Raw genomic sequence first — 15,374 nt, forward strand, 5'->3', positions numbered from 1 at the left:
ATATAAAAGGCCCAATAAACAAATGAAAATATTATATGACTGCAAATTCAATTTGCAGATAGATTGCAATAAGACCCAATTTCTTATGACAGCCTTCCCCAATCTGGGAAACCTCGGAGGAGTGGACATTGGAGTTTCAAATATCTCAATAAGGGCTAGGATGCCTGGGAAAATCCTGGGTTTAAAATCTGCACATCTGCACAGCATATGGCTCAGGAAATATCTACAGTGTTGGACTTCTTCAGAGCAAGGATAGGACATGAGATTTCCACAGAAATCAAGAAAGGAAACATGCCCTTGGTATATCTAAGGAGATTTGTCTAGTCCTTTCTCCATCTTTGGATTTTTACTTGGTCATCAGGCATGGGCAAACCAATGTTCTCTAGATATTTAAACTGCAAACCCATGGGAAGGGTTAATGGGAATAGTAGTTCAGAAATATCTGCACACTATCAGGGTACCTATTTCTGCAGCATATGCCATTTTCTTGTGTAACAAAAAAAACAGGTTGGTTCATTTTGAAAAGACAGGAATACACGACATTTGGTAGTAATAATCAGACCACCTGTAATCTTACCACGCTGGGATTTATATACCCACATGACACTTTGAAAATACACAGGAGAAACAAAAAGAAAATGGTAATAACAAGTAGATGGTGCATGAATAGCAAGTATGGGTGGTCTGATGCTTGAAAAAATGCTTATTCACACTGTATTATTCTTTTAAGGTTCAGAATAGGTTTTTACACTAGCCTATTAACATATACATACTTCAGAATGTATGAAGTCACACTTCAGGTCTGCCTTCAAAACTATTATTATTGCCAGTCAATTACAACCTCGGTTCCTCATTCCCAAGAAGAGAATACTTCCACTGCAAACTGCAAAAAACCTATACCTCTTTTTAATATGACTTTTGATTTCCTTTTTTTTAATGCTTAGATGGGACAAACTGGCAACTGGAGTACTGTCCAGCTAGCTTTCTTGATGTGAAATGGAAGCTGCATGTGGCCCTAAGGATATTCAATGTGCATGATTGTTACATTACTCTCTATCGCTCTTTTATCCATCCATCCATCCATCCATCCATCCATCCATCCATCCATCCATCCATCCATCCATCCAATTTTTACCTCATTGCAACTGCATGTTTTCACTGGTAAAAACATAAGGCATACAACATTTAAAACCTAGATACAGCACATAACATCAGGCACCTAACCTTCACCCACCCACCACATTCCCCAATCTAAGTCTTCAGAGATGACCCATGAATAGGATGTCATTCCAGAGGACTGACCTATCATCCAAAAAAATCAATGCTCCCAGCTTCTGAGGAAGAAGTTTAGCCGATTCTACTGCAGAGATGTGGTCTTGTGTAAAACCTGGTGCCCAGCGGCAAAGATGAAAACTAGCAGAAGTTTGGTATATGAAAATACTCAGGAGATTCCCCAATGCATGTACAATAAAGTCTGGGCTTTTATTCTGAACTGAGTCCACCATCTTTTGAGCATTGATCTTCTCAGAAGATGGTTAATCTCTAGAAGCATTCTATTTTCTATAAATTCTATTCCTTTCCATCCCACCTCACCCCACTCCATTAGATTCCATTCCATTCTATTTTATAAATCAAAATAAATGTTCAAAGCTATACTACTTGTTTTAATAAGACAACAGTTAAGGTAAAATCCCCTAAACTGTAGTCAGTGGATATTTGAGGAGGAAAAGGGCAAACAGGTCATTCTTCATTGAAGAATATAAATAAATAGTAATCTGGCTCAGAAATAGGGTAACCTTTAATTCACCAGGGCTTGCTCTTGCTGACCTCAGATGGTCATATCAACACAAAGGGATTTGATTCAGGAGCAACACAGCCAGAATAGGTATTTATGAGCAAATTCATATTGGGGGGATTGAATTAAAGTTGGGAATGCCTTTCCCTCTCCAGAAAATATGTCTTCATGAAGAATTAGAATAGCACATCAAAACCAGAAGGAGTCCATTTTGTTTTTCTTATTTTCACCATTTGGGGCTCTGAGTAGTCAACAGCAGATTTACTGCTTTTGATTTCTAAGACCTGTATATCCTTCTCTTTCCCTAACTCTTCCCCTTTTTCCCAACTGGGGACAGCACTTCATGAAACTAGGAGAGAGAGAGAGAGATTTTAATTAAATGAAATACATGCCAAACTAAATGGCTAAACCTTTGCATAAAGGGTATCAATTGCTATGCATGAATGTGAACATAATTGCAAGGTGAGGAATTTCTTCAGAAGGTCTTGTGGAATTTGCTTTCCAGAGTATCCACAAACTTTGCGTGATATGAGTCTTTTGATCTGAAACTCAGACTTGCATCGTCAGCTGATAGCGCCTGAAACAACAGGAAATTAGGACAATTTTACTTTTCTGGGTTTCCTACATCACTGCATTCTACACCCAGGTGGAACTTCTATTAGCCCCTCTGTACAGGATGCAAGGACTCTGGTCTTTTCCCCTCAAACCACTACATGAATTGCATCAACTCTACTGCGCCAGCCAGCTTTCTCTTGGGCCAGAAGAGGAAGTACCTCACACTATACAAACACCTTAAAGATGAGATGAGAAGGGGGTTCTTAGAACAAGAATAACTCTGACTCAGTGGAAAGGAAGTGGTGGAAGCTGACTTGATTGAACCCACCAGAAACAAAACAATGGGAGAAGGATCTGCCCATTGTCTTTAGAGATTATATCTAAATACTGAAAATATATGTGTTGTGTATTTGTGTGTGAGTGTGTGTCGTTCATCCATTCTGACTATCTTTTGAGCTGCCAGAGATATTATTCATAAATTATTATTTTTTGTTTATCTTTTGGACCACAGGTTCATCCACTGCAACTTCTTAGCAGCTTTCGATTGTTTAATAAAGGTAGTGGAAAAGGCCTTCTTTGATCAAAAGGCCTATTTTGATCAAGAACAGTGTGATCTTTCTGTAGGAGAGAAGGGAGGAATAAGTTGTGTGTAGCTCCTTCTCTGTTAGCCACATTACGTTCTGTGTGGGAGACAGGAAATTCAAACTTACAGTTGCCTTTTGTGCTCCGGCCAGCTTGTTCTCCTTCAGCTTTTTATTCCCAACACAACTACTCTATTTCCAGTGAGGACCCACCTAGTTTCTGCATTCTTGATGACCTTCTTTGTACATCTCATGATAGTTATGGGAGCATCAGAAGATTGAAGATATTGAAATATCAGCTCAGATATGCTAAACCTCCCTATATGCAGTAATATTCAATACAAAGATGTTTAAGAAATGTATGGATTCCAGATGAGTTTTAGTTTTTTGTACCTATAGGTTATCCTTGACCAGGGTCACTTGTTTTGATTTTTCCTGCTTCTTCTTCTTTTTTAAAATTTTATTTATATATTTTCTCTTTATATACAATAATTGCTTAGTGAAAAGCGTTTGGTCTGAGTCAATTTGTTTATATAACAATATTAAACTCTTAATTTCTACTTTTATTATCCAACCATTGATAAAAAAAATCTCAAGTTTGAAAATATTCTCTGTTATCTTTTTCTTTCATCTTCAGTGTCAGCTTTTTCTTTCAAATGCTTGGTTTTGAAGTTGGTTGCTAACAACGAAAACAACAGTTGCTCCATTTCTGGTGATGCAACACAATTCCTCCCTTTCAACTTGACTTTTCTTTCTTTCCAGTGAGAATTCTCCAAAGGGGGAATGCAGTGTGTCTTCGTCTAATGCTCTTCTCCTACCAATGCATGGACTCCATTCAGCTGCTTTCAGGCTTCTTTCTTTGGCTCAGTGTCTTAGCATCATCATAATGGACTCTGCATAGTTAAGGTTTTCAGAAAACTACAAGATTGCCTCCTTCGAGTCTTTATCTCTCTCAGGTGAGCTTTTTCTGGTCTATCTGAGATCTCCTTTTTGCTACATTGACTGAGTATTTCTCAGCTCCTGCCTTAACTACAAACACACATACACTCACACACACACACATCCCTTCAATAACAAGTCTCGCAGTTCAACATTTCCCTCCTTTTTGGAATACCTTCTGAGCATTGAGATGCTTACTTTCTGTGGGCTTTGTGATTTTGGGTTTTCTCTTTTTCTTCTCTTTTTTTCTTTCAGATCATCTTTCTCTTCTCTTCTCTTCTCTTCTCTTCTCTTCTCTTCTCTTCTCTTCTCTTCTCTTCTCTTCTCTTCTCTCACACAACTCCAATGGATTCTGGACAGTGCATACAACCCTTTTGGTTAAAACTCTAGAGGAACTAATTCTCAAGCCTTAACTTTAACTTTATTTTAATTCTAAAAGTCTATCTTAAAGACAGATACAATTATTAGTAGATAAGTTCTTGTTTAACAAAGTTGACTTCTTTGAAACCCTAGAAATTTCAGTAATAACAAATGTGTAGGCCTTCAAATGAATTCCAAGACTTGTAGCTTTGTTTCTGGCAAAGAAATAAAATATGAATTCAGAAATACTCCAGTTCTATGAAGAACATAGCATGTCTTCTTTCCAAAACTTTGAACAGAATATTTGACAAAATCTAGGCCATTTCCATGTTTGCACTTTAGGCTATCTCCCAGCCATTGTGGGCATGATGTAGAGTTTGTCTTCGTTAATGGCCTCTATGACCAGAACAAGGGGGGTGGTATCATAAACCTCCAGTGTGAAAATAGAACATGAGCATCACTGCTTAGCCATCCTAGATACTGATTTTTTGCCCCTTTTTATGATTGACATTTGTCTCCCCATTTTCTCCAAAAGATCAAGATAGGGCATGTGATTCTCCCTCCCCCACATAGCACCTCAACACCTTGCAGTGGTTATCCTCACAGCACCTCACAGAGAAAATGAGGACTTTGTAACTGAACCTTTCCCCTCCCGCTAGGCTACCCATTAGATTCGTTATCAAAAAGTTAAAGGAGAAACAAAAAAAAATTCCTATATTTTTGTATGAAATAATTCCTGTACTTCATAAATATCGTTTTAGTAGCTGGAATGATTGTTCTGACCTGTGTTGGTTAGGATAATTTTTTTTAAATTTAAAATGGCAATTAATATACTTTTTCTAGCTAGCTAAAATGTGATAAAATTAAGTCAATTTCTGGCAGTTTAATGTTTCAGAGGACTAATGGTTAAGAAATGATAAACTGGCAAGAAACCCAGGGAGCCTAAAAAAAAATGAGAACATACCATATTTCCATAAAGAACGTATAAACATTGAATTGTACATCCCAGCAAGCTTTCTGAGGCTTTAACACCACTATTTTCACTACTACTCAGTATCTCATAAACTTACACATGTGAAGCTCCATCTGACATTATAACAAGATACAGACATGGCGTCAGATTACCCAAATATGTTGCTGCCTCCTTTCCTGAGGTGATGAAGATTCTTGAAACTCAAAAGCTTGCAACAGTTTTGTCCCAAAGGTGCTTTTTCAGGAGGCATCTGGACTTTCTTTTTTTTCCCCTTTGAAGACGTTTTGTTTCTCATCCAAGAAGCTCTGACAGGATAGTGGAGAATGGAATTAATTCCCCACTATCCTATCAGATTCCTCACTATCCTGTCAGAACTGAAGAAGCTTCTTGGATGAGAAGCAAAACGTCTTCAAAGGGGAAAAAAAACAAGAAAGTTCAGTTGCCTCCTCAAAAAGCACCTTTGGGACACCATGACCTGGATGACTGAGAATCTCAGCCTCAGTCTTTTGCAACAGTTTTGTAACTTTGGACTGGGTTAGTTTTTTAAGTTAAGTTTTTTAAGTTATGGGTTTTTAATGGTGATTTTATAGTTTAGGGTTTTATATCGGTCGTCTGACCGTTTTTAGTTTTAAATTGGCCGGTTAAATATTTCATTTTAAATGTATTTTAAATTTATTGTGTACCTATGTGTTTTAATAAGGCTGTACACCGCCCTGAGTCCTTCGGGAGAAGGGCGGTCTAGAAATCTAATTAATAAATAATAAATAAAATAAATAAACTTTGAGTTAGCTTAATAAAAGTAGGGTCTTAATGGATTTGGCGGTATACCCCCTCCCTTCAAAATAACTATTGCTGTATCAAGTTGTTAGCTTCCTATAAATGTATCAGTTCTTAATATAACTTATGTAGTTAGACAAGTATCTGTTTTGTTTTTATTAACAATAAGATATGAATGAGAGCTGAAAAAGCTTCTTGAATGAGAAAAGAAACGTCTTCAAGAAAAACCAGAAAGTCCGGTTACCTCTTGAAAAAGCACCTTTGGGACAATGAGATATGATATTGCTTGAGAAGTTTTTGCACTCCATCCTCTACTATGGGAAATGGAGGCAATACAATGCTTGGGGCAAGAGCAAAACATTTCAGAACATCTCACAGATTTTTTGCTTTGAAATAGTGGACAATATTCATTGTTTTGCAATGAAATTTCATGACCACTAGATGTCAGCCAAAACCCATACTGAAACAGAGAGTCAACAATATAAAATCTTTAAAAATTCCACAAAAGAGAAATCTCATAAAATAGTTTTACTTTAAAAAGTCTACCTTAGAAAATAAGGCTTCCAGGAGTCACCTAGGTGTGAGTTGGGTGGCAATATAAATTTATGAAATATAAGCATATTTCATATAAACAAATGTAAATTTGTTCAACAACTAAAACTTGGATAATAGTTTGAAATTGTATTTATGTCTGTGAGCTCCCATTACTTATCCCAGCTTCTGCCAACCTAGCAATTCGAACGCACCTATAAAATGCAAGTAGAAAAAATAGGGACCACCTTTGGTGGGAAGGTAACAGTGTTACCATGAGCCTTTGGCATTTAGTCATGCCGGCCACATGACCACAGAGAGACGTCTTCGGACAGCGCTGTCTCTTCGGCTTTGAAACGGAGATGAGCACTGCCCCCTAGAATCGGGAACAACTAGCATGTATGTGCGAGGGGAACCTTTACCTTTACTAATCTCATTTGTTGGAACAAAAAGTTTTAGTATCTGAGGTTTGAAGAATGAAATTATTTAACTAGTGATCCTTCAGTCTGTCATAGAACGAAAGCTCAGAATGACAATTGCAGCCAGGCTATTATATGCTCAAAAGTGGAAAGGCTCAATCCTGAGGAGTGTTTGGTCAATATGATGTGGAGATGGCTAAATTAACTACTTTAATTAGAGGGGACAAAATATAGTACCTGCATTTATAGAGTTTTGTTTGCATGAAATAGGGAAAAAAAGCACTTTCATGGTTTTAATGATTAGAAAAAATAGATCATAGAAAAAAAGTGAAGGGTTTTTTTTTATAATCATAGAGTAAAAAAGATAGCTTTGCAATTGCACTTCTATTTGCTGCAAAGGAAATTGGAAACTTCTTCTAGTTCTTCCTCTTGATTCTTTCTTTTGCTCTTTCTTAGTTTATGTTAGTTTTTATGTGTTTTGTAAAACTTTAATTAAACAAATTAGATTGAAAAAAAAACACCCCAAAGCCCAGAAGAAAATGCCTTTTTGCTACCCCCCAACTCCCAACTCAGCCATTGTGGCAAAATCCTTCCTTGGTAATAATTTTTATATGATACATCCCATGAAGTTGCCAATTTGTCCTTCCCAACACTCCACAGAAATAGTTTAGTGTCAAATTTGGATGTTCACTTTTTGTAGTAGTGTTTTCCTCTTTCCTGACACAATGGATTTTGCCATTGACAAAATCCAGTATGTTTCATCAACAATGTGGTTCATGATACAGAACAAAAGGTATGTCAGGTCTTATGCAATCTCTTCTATACGAAATCTTAAGGTTGTTTTTGTTCTGAAAGAAGTCTGGACCTATAATTAAAAATAGGACACTCTTAAAGAGCATCAGCCCTGCCCTGCATTGAAAGACAGTTTAGAAAGCTGGATTCTGACAAAACGCTGCTGATCTGTTTTCAATAAAGGTTATATATATTTCTGCTGCTTTTGCTGCAAGAAGTGGTGTTACTCTTTATTGCTTTTATTATTGGGCTGGGGGGGGGTTAGGGGTGGGAGGTGTTTTGCTTGCTCCATGCAAGTTACTTCTCATTGCTGTTCGTAGCAGCCATTGCTGCCTGCAGTAACACACCTTTGCAACACTTGGTGAAGATGGAGCTGAGTCATTGCTTGCTCCATCCAGTGTCCTCCCATGACCATCCTTGTGACTGGTGGCTAGAGGGAGGATCATAAGGATGGGGGAAAAACATGGACTAAAGCAGGGATTTCCAACCTTGGTCCCTTTAAGACTTGTGGACTTCAACTCCCAGAGTCCCTCAGCCAGCAAAGCTGGCTGAGGAACTCTGGGAGTTGAAGTCCACAAGTCTTAAAGGGACCAAGGTTGGAGACCCCTGGACTAAAGTATGAGGGAGTACTTGTGGCGTTTCTCCCAACAAGTTTGCCAGTTTGTGCTCCTCGCAACACAACATGGTTGCCTCCTTGCAATCCCTCTTTCCTCATGGGCACGAGATCAGCCTGGCCCAATGCCCTTCCTCCAGATCAGTGGAGTCGTCAGCCTATTTTCAAAACATGGCTGCAACCTGTTTATCTGGCAATTTGTCAGCACCCAGCTGAGCCAAACCACACTTTAAGGAAAGCATTTGAGGGTGACATCAGCAAGGGAGACACCCAGTTGGAAGGGAAATATAGTAAGGGGAATCCACCGATCACTTTCTTCAACTTATGAAGACCTTATGAAAACTTGTAAGGCCAAGAATATTGTTTGATCTCACTACTAAAGCAGGGGAGGCTTCAAATATCAGGGCAGGACAATTTATGATGGCATGTTTTTCTATTGGTTCAAGAACTGGTAGATTGTAATTAAATATGGCTATTTGGCTGTGCCCTGTATGAGAAACATAGGACTGTTCTAATAGTTATTTCTAGATTGGATTTTTTTTTTTGAGACCTGTTATGGTCCTTATATTCAAAAACAGAAGGTTGGGAGAAAGTCTTAAGATTCGTGATGGCAAACCTATGGCATGCGTGCCACAGCTGGCACGCGGAGCCATATCTGTGGGCACGCGAGTCGTTGCCCTAGTTCAGCTCCAGCGTGCATGTGTGGGCCGGCCAGCTGATTTTCAGCTGGCCCCACCCATGCCGCCCCACCCCTCCCAGGAGTCTCCATGTGGCCCGTTTTGGATATCAGGTAAATACAAGGTTCGCATGGAGGCTCTGAGAAGGTGTTTTTGGCCTGTGGAGGGCCTCCAGGGGGTTGGGGGAGGGTGAAAATGGCCTTCTCTGGGAGGAGGCAAGCCTCTGAAGCCTGAGGAGGGCAAAAAACTGGCCTGTTGGGGTCACTGAAGTCAGGAAATGGACTGTTTCCAGCTTCCGGAGGACCTCCAGGGGATGGGAGAGGCTGTTTTTGCCCTCCCCGGGCTCCAAGAAAGCCTCTGGAGCCTGGGGAGGGTGAAAAATGGGCCTACTGGGCCTACCGGAAGTCTGGAAACGAGTTGTTTCCGGCCTCCGGAGGCTTCAAGGAGGCCTGCTAGGCCCAAAATGGGGCGCAGGGTGTGTGTGTTATGTGTGCATGCACAGGGGAGCACGGGGGGGGCGTCGTGCATGTGCAGGGGGAAGGGCATGGGGAGCATTGAATTATGGTTGTGGGCATGCGTGTGCTTTTGGCACCCAAGGAAAAAAAGGTTCACCATCACTCTTACTCTATTTCCCTGGGTTTGAAAAAAAAATATTTTAAGTGTGTCACGGATTTCACTCAGCAGTCAGGGTATAAATTAATAAATTGCTCTTATTCTAAAGAAAGGAAACAGCATGCAGAAGAAATTCATTTTTTAAAACAAGAAATTAAAACTATTTTCAAGATTGGTTTCCACTTGGGTGCACTTTGTGTAGCAGCAAGTTTTCATTAACCACAATTATTCAGGGAAAAGATACACAGTTCCTCAACTTGAGAGGAAACACAGAAAGTAGTTCAAGCTTGCAGTCTATGTTCCTCACCAGTTGGATTACAGGTGTTGGAATAAAGTATATGCTGTGACTCACCCACCATTTAGAATTTGAACTAGTGTCTATTTTTGAGTTGAAATCATTTGTGTGATGGAATGTGGACCTGCAGCAGAAGAAGGGGCTCTCTTGCCAATTCAGAACTTTCCTAGAAAGTGATTCAGATTAAGACTGCCCAGTCCTGAGTTGAAGAGGAGGAAAGATTCAGGGAAACCGCACCCTAAAATCTCTCAGGATATATTTAGCAGGTTAGAAAATTACAGTTTTAGCTTGGCAACATTCTGTCTGTTGGATGCTAGCAAATAAAGGATTGAACTTGACTGGATCTCACTATGTCTTGTTTCTGGGCTTGGGCCTGACATTGGTGACAATCCAATCCCTTACTTCCCCCAATTTTACTAAAAATTCATAGCAAGGACAACTAAGGATTTCCACTGCCTTCAGAGTAAGGTCTGGATTTGCGACTGGCAAGATTACAGTAACCACATTCATTCTAGGTCAGCAGTGCCACACTTGATTTCATAGAGGGCTGCATCAGGGTTGTGTTTGACCTCAGGGGGCTGGGGTGGGCATGGTCAGTTCAACGACACTTGTGTCGGAGGTGCCTTTGGTGGCCACTGGCGCTCTGCCAGTGAAATAAGGGCTCCCGAGCTCCGTTTCTGGCTGTGACGGCCTCCTGCAACCATCTGCCAGCGAAAACGTAAACAGGCCTTCACTGTTTATAGGGTGGCCCCGCAAGCCAGACCTAAGCATCCCATGGACTGGATCCGGCCCCTGCCCTTGAGTTTGACACCCCTGCTCTAGGTCAGGGGTCTCCAACCTTGGTCCCTTTAAGACTTGTGGACTTCAACTCCCAGAGTCCCTCAGCCAGCAAAGCTGGCTGAGGAACTCTGGGAGTTGAAGTCCACAAGTCTTAAAGGGACCAAGGTTGAAGACCCCTGCTCTAAGTGGACAGCATGTGGAATGGAATTCCTTTTCTGCTTGGTACCTTACAAGGCCTCAATGGCATGAAATGGTCAGATTTAGTGATAGGAAGACCTTCAAACCACATGTGCACAATGAGAGTGGTGTCTAGATGGCTATAAAATATCGAAGTGTGTGTCATAGGAAGCAGGAATAGATTAAATTTTTGATCTTGAGTTGACTTTCTGTCTGTCTCTGTCTCTTTTTCTCAAAAGGCCAGGTTAAAAATAATAATAATAACAAAACTCTGTTCTTACATACCTGTGCATGACATCATGATGTATAAAGGGCAAATCACAATACATATTTCATCATTTGCCCATCTTTGTATTCCTGCATGCTCCCATGGGGTATATTTATTTATTCATCATATTTATATTGCTATCATCTCACAAAACATGGACTCTGGTTGCCCTAAAATATGAATCATGATCCCAAGCTGGAAAAGTAAATAGAAATGTATGATTATCCCATCTTATTATTTTCAAATGCTATTTACACAATGTGTGCATGTGACTTTTATGGTAAGATGACACACAAATTGTATTACCTCTTAGGTTGTAGTGCATAGTGTATGATTTTGAGACTCACCATTTCTAGACTATTATTGTCTGGCATCTAAAATGAACAACTGGGAACATGGCTGCCTTGAAGAACAGGACTAGGTTGCATCTCTAAATCGATTCTGATTTCTCAGTGTGTGGACTCTGTAATTACTTTGTAATATTTAAAATTATGTGTTGACATGCTACATAATTAAGCAGAACAAATGAATTTAGGACTACAGACTCTCCAATTTAAAAGGACTTCATCAGTCTGATTTATTTGACAAAGCCACCAAGCAGGAGAGAGTTAAATATTGTTTTAGCATGCATGTTTAGACAGAACTGCTGTGACGGTATGTAGTACAGATATGGATCACCAGGAGAAAGAGGGTGAATGCCAGGTGAGTAAGAGGCAACTCAGTCCAGATCAGTGGTGAAATCAAATTTTTTTTACTACAGTTCTGCAGGCGTGGCTTGGTGGGTGTGGCAGGGGAAAGATACTGCAAAATCCCCATTCCCTCCCCACTCCTGGGGAAAGGATATTGCAAAATCTCCATTCCCACCCCACTCTGGGGCCCGCCAGAGGTGGTATTTGCTGGTTCTCCGAACTACTCAAAATATTTGCTACCGGTTCTCTGAACTGCTCAAAATTTCCACTACTGGTTCTCCAGAACCTGTTAGAACCTGCTGGATTTCACCCCTGGTCCAGATACTATGTGTGAGAGGAAAAAGGGTAAAGACAGCCCGTCTCAAATAGTTCAAAGAGTATATTGTGTAGGTGGAGATAATACAGTGCTCTGTATGGCATGATTTTGTGAAACAATAAAGAATTGTTTGGAAGAATCACCACATGTCATTTTTGGTTTTGGGCCTGAAAGCTGCAAATTTATATTAATTTGAAAGGTTGGGGGTGATTTTCAAAGGATGGTAATCTCTAAAACTTAAGATGAGGGCTATCTTTTAAGAACAAGGATCTTAGAAATAATCTTATCATTTTTAAAATATATTTCTGCAAATACAATAACAAGCTGGGCTATTAACAGTGCCTGGAAGAAATTGCTGAAATGAAATTAACTGCAGAAAAGATACAATTCTGCCACTAGGTGGTGTGCAAAACCAGCAGCAAATTAACTTACTATAGACTAGCAAAATGAAGATTTAGGTTCACTTTTACCCCAATCCCATACCTAGTGGAATTTTCCAGTTTAAAGAATTTAAATTTATTTATCTTTTCTCATGGACAAAGGATAATGGAAAATCAACTCCACAGGCATCTGATGGGAATCCACAAACCATATAATACAATTTATGTTTTTAGTTTTCAAAATTTCAATTTTTAGTTCATCAATACTCTCCATGTTTACAGTTATATCCAGTGGTGAGATTCAGCCAGCTCGCACCACTTCGGGAGAACCGGTTGTTAACTTTCTGAGCAGTTTGGTGAACTGGTTGTTGGAAGAAATCATTAGGGCAGAGAACCGGTTGTTAAATTATTTGAATCTCACCACTGGTTATATCTAATGGTGCTATTCTACTGATAAAACAGTATCTGCCCCAGAAAAGAAATTCTCGTTTCTAACTTACTTTTTGAAGTTTTGGCCCAGAGGATATCTTGAAGCAGATTTGGGGCTAGCACAAAAGATTATGAAGTCCTTTTGCATAACCTACCATGGCAAGTTGGGGAAAATACAGATGTACCCTAGAAGTAAGGAAAGAGATATGGAAAATTCCAACACTGTTGCTTTATCATCTGGATCCTTGCAGTCCAAATATGGTAGCCCTACCTTGCGTATCGGGTTCAATGAAAGTCTAAAAATATAGTGGTGTATATTTCAAAACATTTAAAAGAGAATATTGCATGATCTTGCAGAACACAAACATCTGGTCAGCTGCTTCAGGCAGACTTACAACCTTTGTTATAATAGAGTAATCGGAATACAAAGTTCACTGTACTGGAGAAACACGGAATGACCTCAAAACATTTTTTTTCTAAACGTGCAACTTATTTTGTTCTGAGTCTGGAGTTCTGCTCTCCAATTATGTTTCAAAGGTTGCATAAATTTCAATATGCCTTCATATCGTTCCCTTCTTCAAACTGATATCTACCAGCCATGTTAGACTTCACAACCGTTTTTTCATCTGTAGCCAATACATTCAAAGACTCAAGGCTGCTTTAAAGAAAAAGGGAATACATCTGAAGCAAATTTTGTGCAGTGACTTATTCATGCAAGCAAGGTATCCTTTGGTATAACAGATAGGCTTGGACTGCCTTTTACTGGTGGAAGAACATAGCCAGTTTAGGAATTGGATACCTAGGGGATCGTTTCAGTGGTGAAATCTTCCCCGGTTTGCCACTGGTTCGCCGCCCGCGCATGCGTGGTGCATGCCAAATGCGTGCTGCGTGCACATGCATGCACAGTGTGCACAAAACACACTGTGCACATGTGCAGGGTGTACCAAATGCACACTGTGTGCGTGCATACAGTACACGCCAAACGCATGCTGCGTGCGGAAAAAGGAGGCTTGGGAAGGTAAGTAGAACAGCGAGGGGGGAACAGCTGTGCCACATGGTTTAGATTCACAAGAAAGCACGACACAGCTGATCATCGGTTCGGACCAACTAGTAGCATTTTTTTACTACCGGTTCACTGAACCAGTAGTTTTTATCACTACCAGTTCACCTGAACCGGTGTGAACCGGTAGGATTTCACCACTGGATTGCTTCTCAGTGGCTTTTGCCCATCCAATAAAAGTTGGAAAGGGTGGGCTTTCTATGCCACCCTTCTCTTACTGAACATCTTTGTTGTGGCCTCTTTGGGTTAGCATATGGTTATTCCAGGAGGGATTGGGAAAGAGTCTTCCAAAATATCTAACAGGGCTGTGTGATGGTGTTTTTTTTGGCATTGGACTTGGTACAGCTTTAAAATAATATTGATAATTTGTTTCTTACTGTAAAGAGAAAATTTAAAATTGCTCAGAATTCCACTGGACTGAAGAGAGACATAAATTCTAGATATAACTATACGTTTTTTCTTTCCTAAAAGTATTGAGAAATGGTATTCAATACTGGAAGGATCCTGTTTTGTATTTATTAAGTTCCCTCTCATTTCTTTGCTTTTTTAAAGAAATGGTTACAAGTAGACCTCGATTTACGACAATTTATCCCAAAATTTCTTTTGTAAAATGAGACAGTTGTTAAGTGACTTTTGTTCCATTTTACGACCTTTCTTGCCACAGTTAAGTGAATCTGACTTCCTCATTGATTTTGCTTTTCAGAAGTTGACAAGAGGTGCTCACATGACCTTTGGATACAGGAAGTCATAAATATGAACCAATTGCAAAGTACCTGAATTTTCTTCACATGATCCTGGGGATGCTGAGAAGGTCTTAACAGAAATAGCAATAGCAATAGCACTTATATATTGCTTTACAGTGCTTTACAGCCTTCTCTAAGAAGTTTAGGGTCAGTATATTGCCCCCAATAATTTGGATCTTCAGTTTACCCACCTCAGAAGAATGGAAAGCCGAGTCAACCTTGAACCTGGTGAGAATTGAACTGCTGAACTGCAGCCAGCAGAAATAGCCGGCAGTACTGCATTCTAACCACTGCGCCATCACGGCTCATACACTGGTCATAAGTCATAATGGTCATATGTCATATTTTTCAGTGCTGTTGTAACTTCGAACGGTCAGTAAACGGACTGTTGTAAGTCGAGGACTACCCGTGTATGGAATGGATTCAATGTTGCACAAATATATGATTTAGGCAGTTGCCAGTTCAGTCAGCATTGCAAATTTGCTAAGTTTTAAATCATTGTGCAGAAAACAAGCCTTCACGCTGTTAGAGACGGGTAAATATTGCTGAAAGTAAAGTGCAATTCCTTCCTGAAGGCCATCTGGAACAATGGATTTGAAACAGTCCAAGGCAC

The 15,374-nt window shown here is 39.8% G+C and overlaps 1 long non-coding RNA gene across 1 annotated transcript; it reads right to left on the reverse strand.

Annotated features, from left to right (window-relative positions):
* Positions 1–2,169: 2,169 nt before the first annotated feature.
* LOC131192454 (uncharacterized) lies at positions 2,170–13,222 on the reverse strand. Its single transcript, XR_009153738.1, has 3 exons — positions 13,030–13,222; positions 11,162–11,339; positions 2,170–2,372 (listed from the first exon to the last, which is right to left on the reverse strand). It is a non-coding gene; the product is annotated as an uncharacterized LOC131192454 (long non-coding RNA).
* Between the last annotated feature and the right edge of the window lie 2,152 nt (positions 13,223–15,374).

This window comes from Ahaetulla prasina, chromosome 2, assembly GCF_028640845.1.
Source record: "Ahaetulla prasina isolate Xishuangbanna chromosome 2, ASM2864084v1, whole genome shotgun sequence".
NCBI classification, from domain to species: Eukaryota; Metazoa; Chordata; class Lepidosauria; order Squamata; family Colubridae; genus Ahaetulla; species Ahaetulla prasina.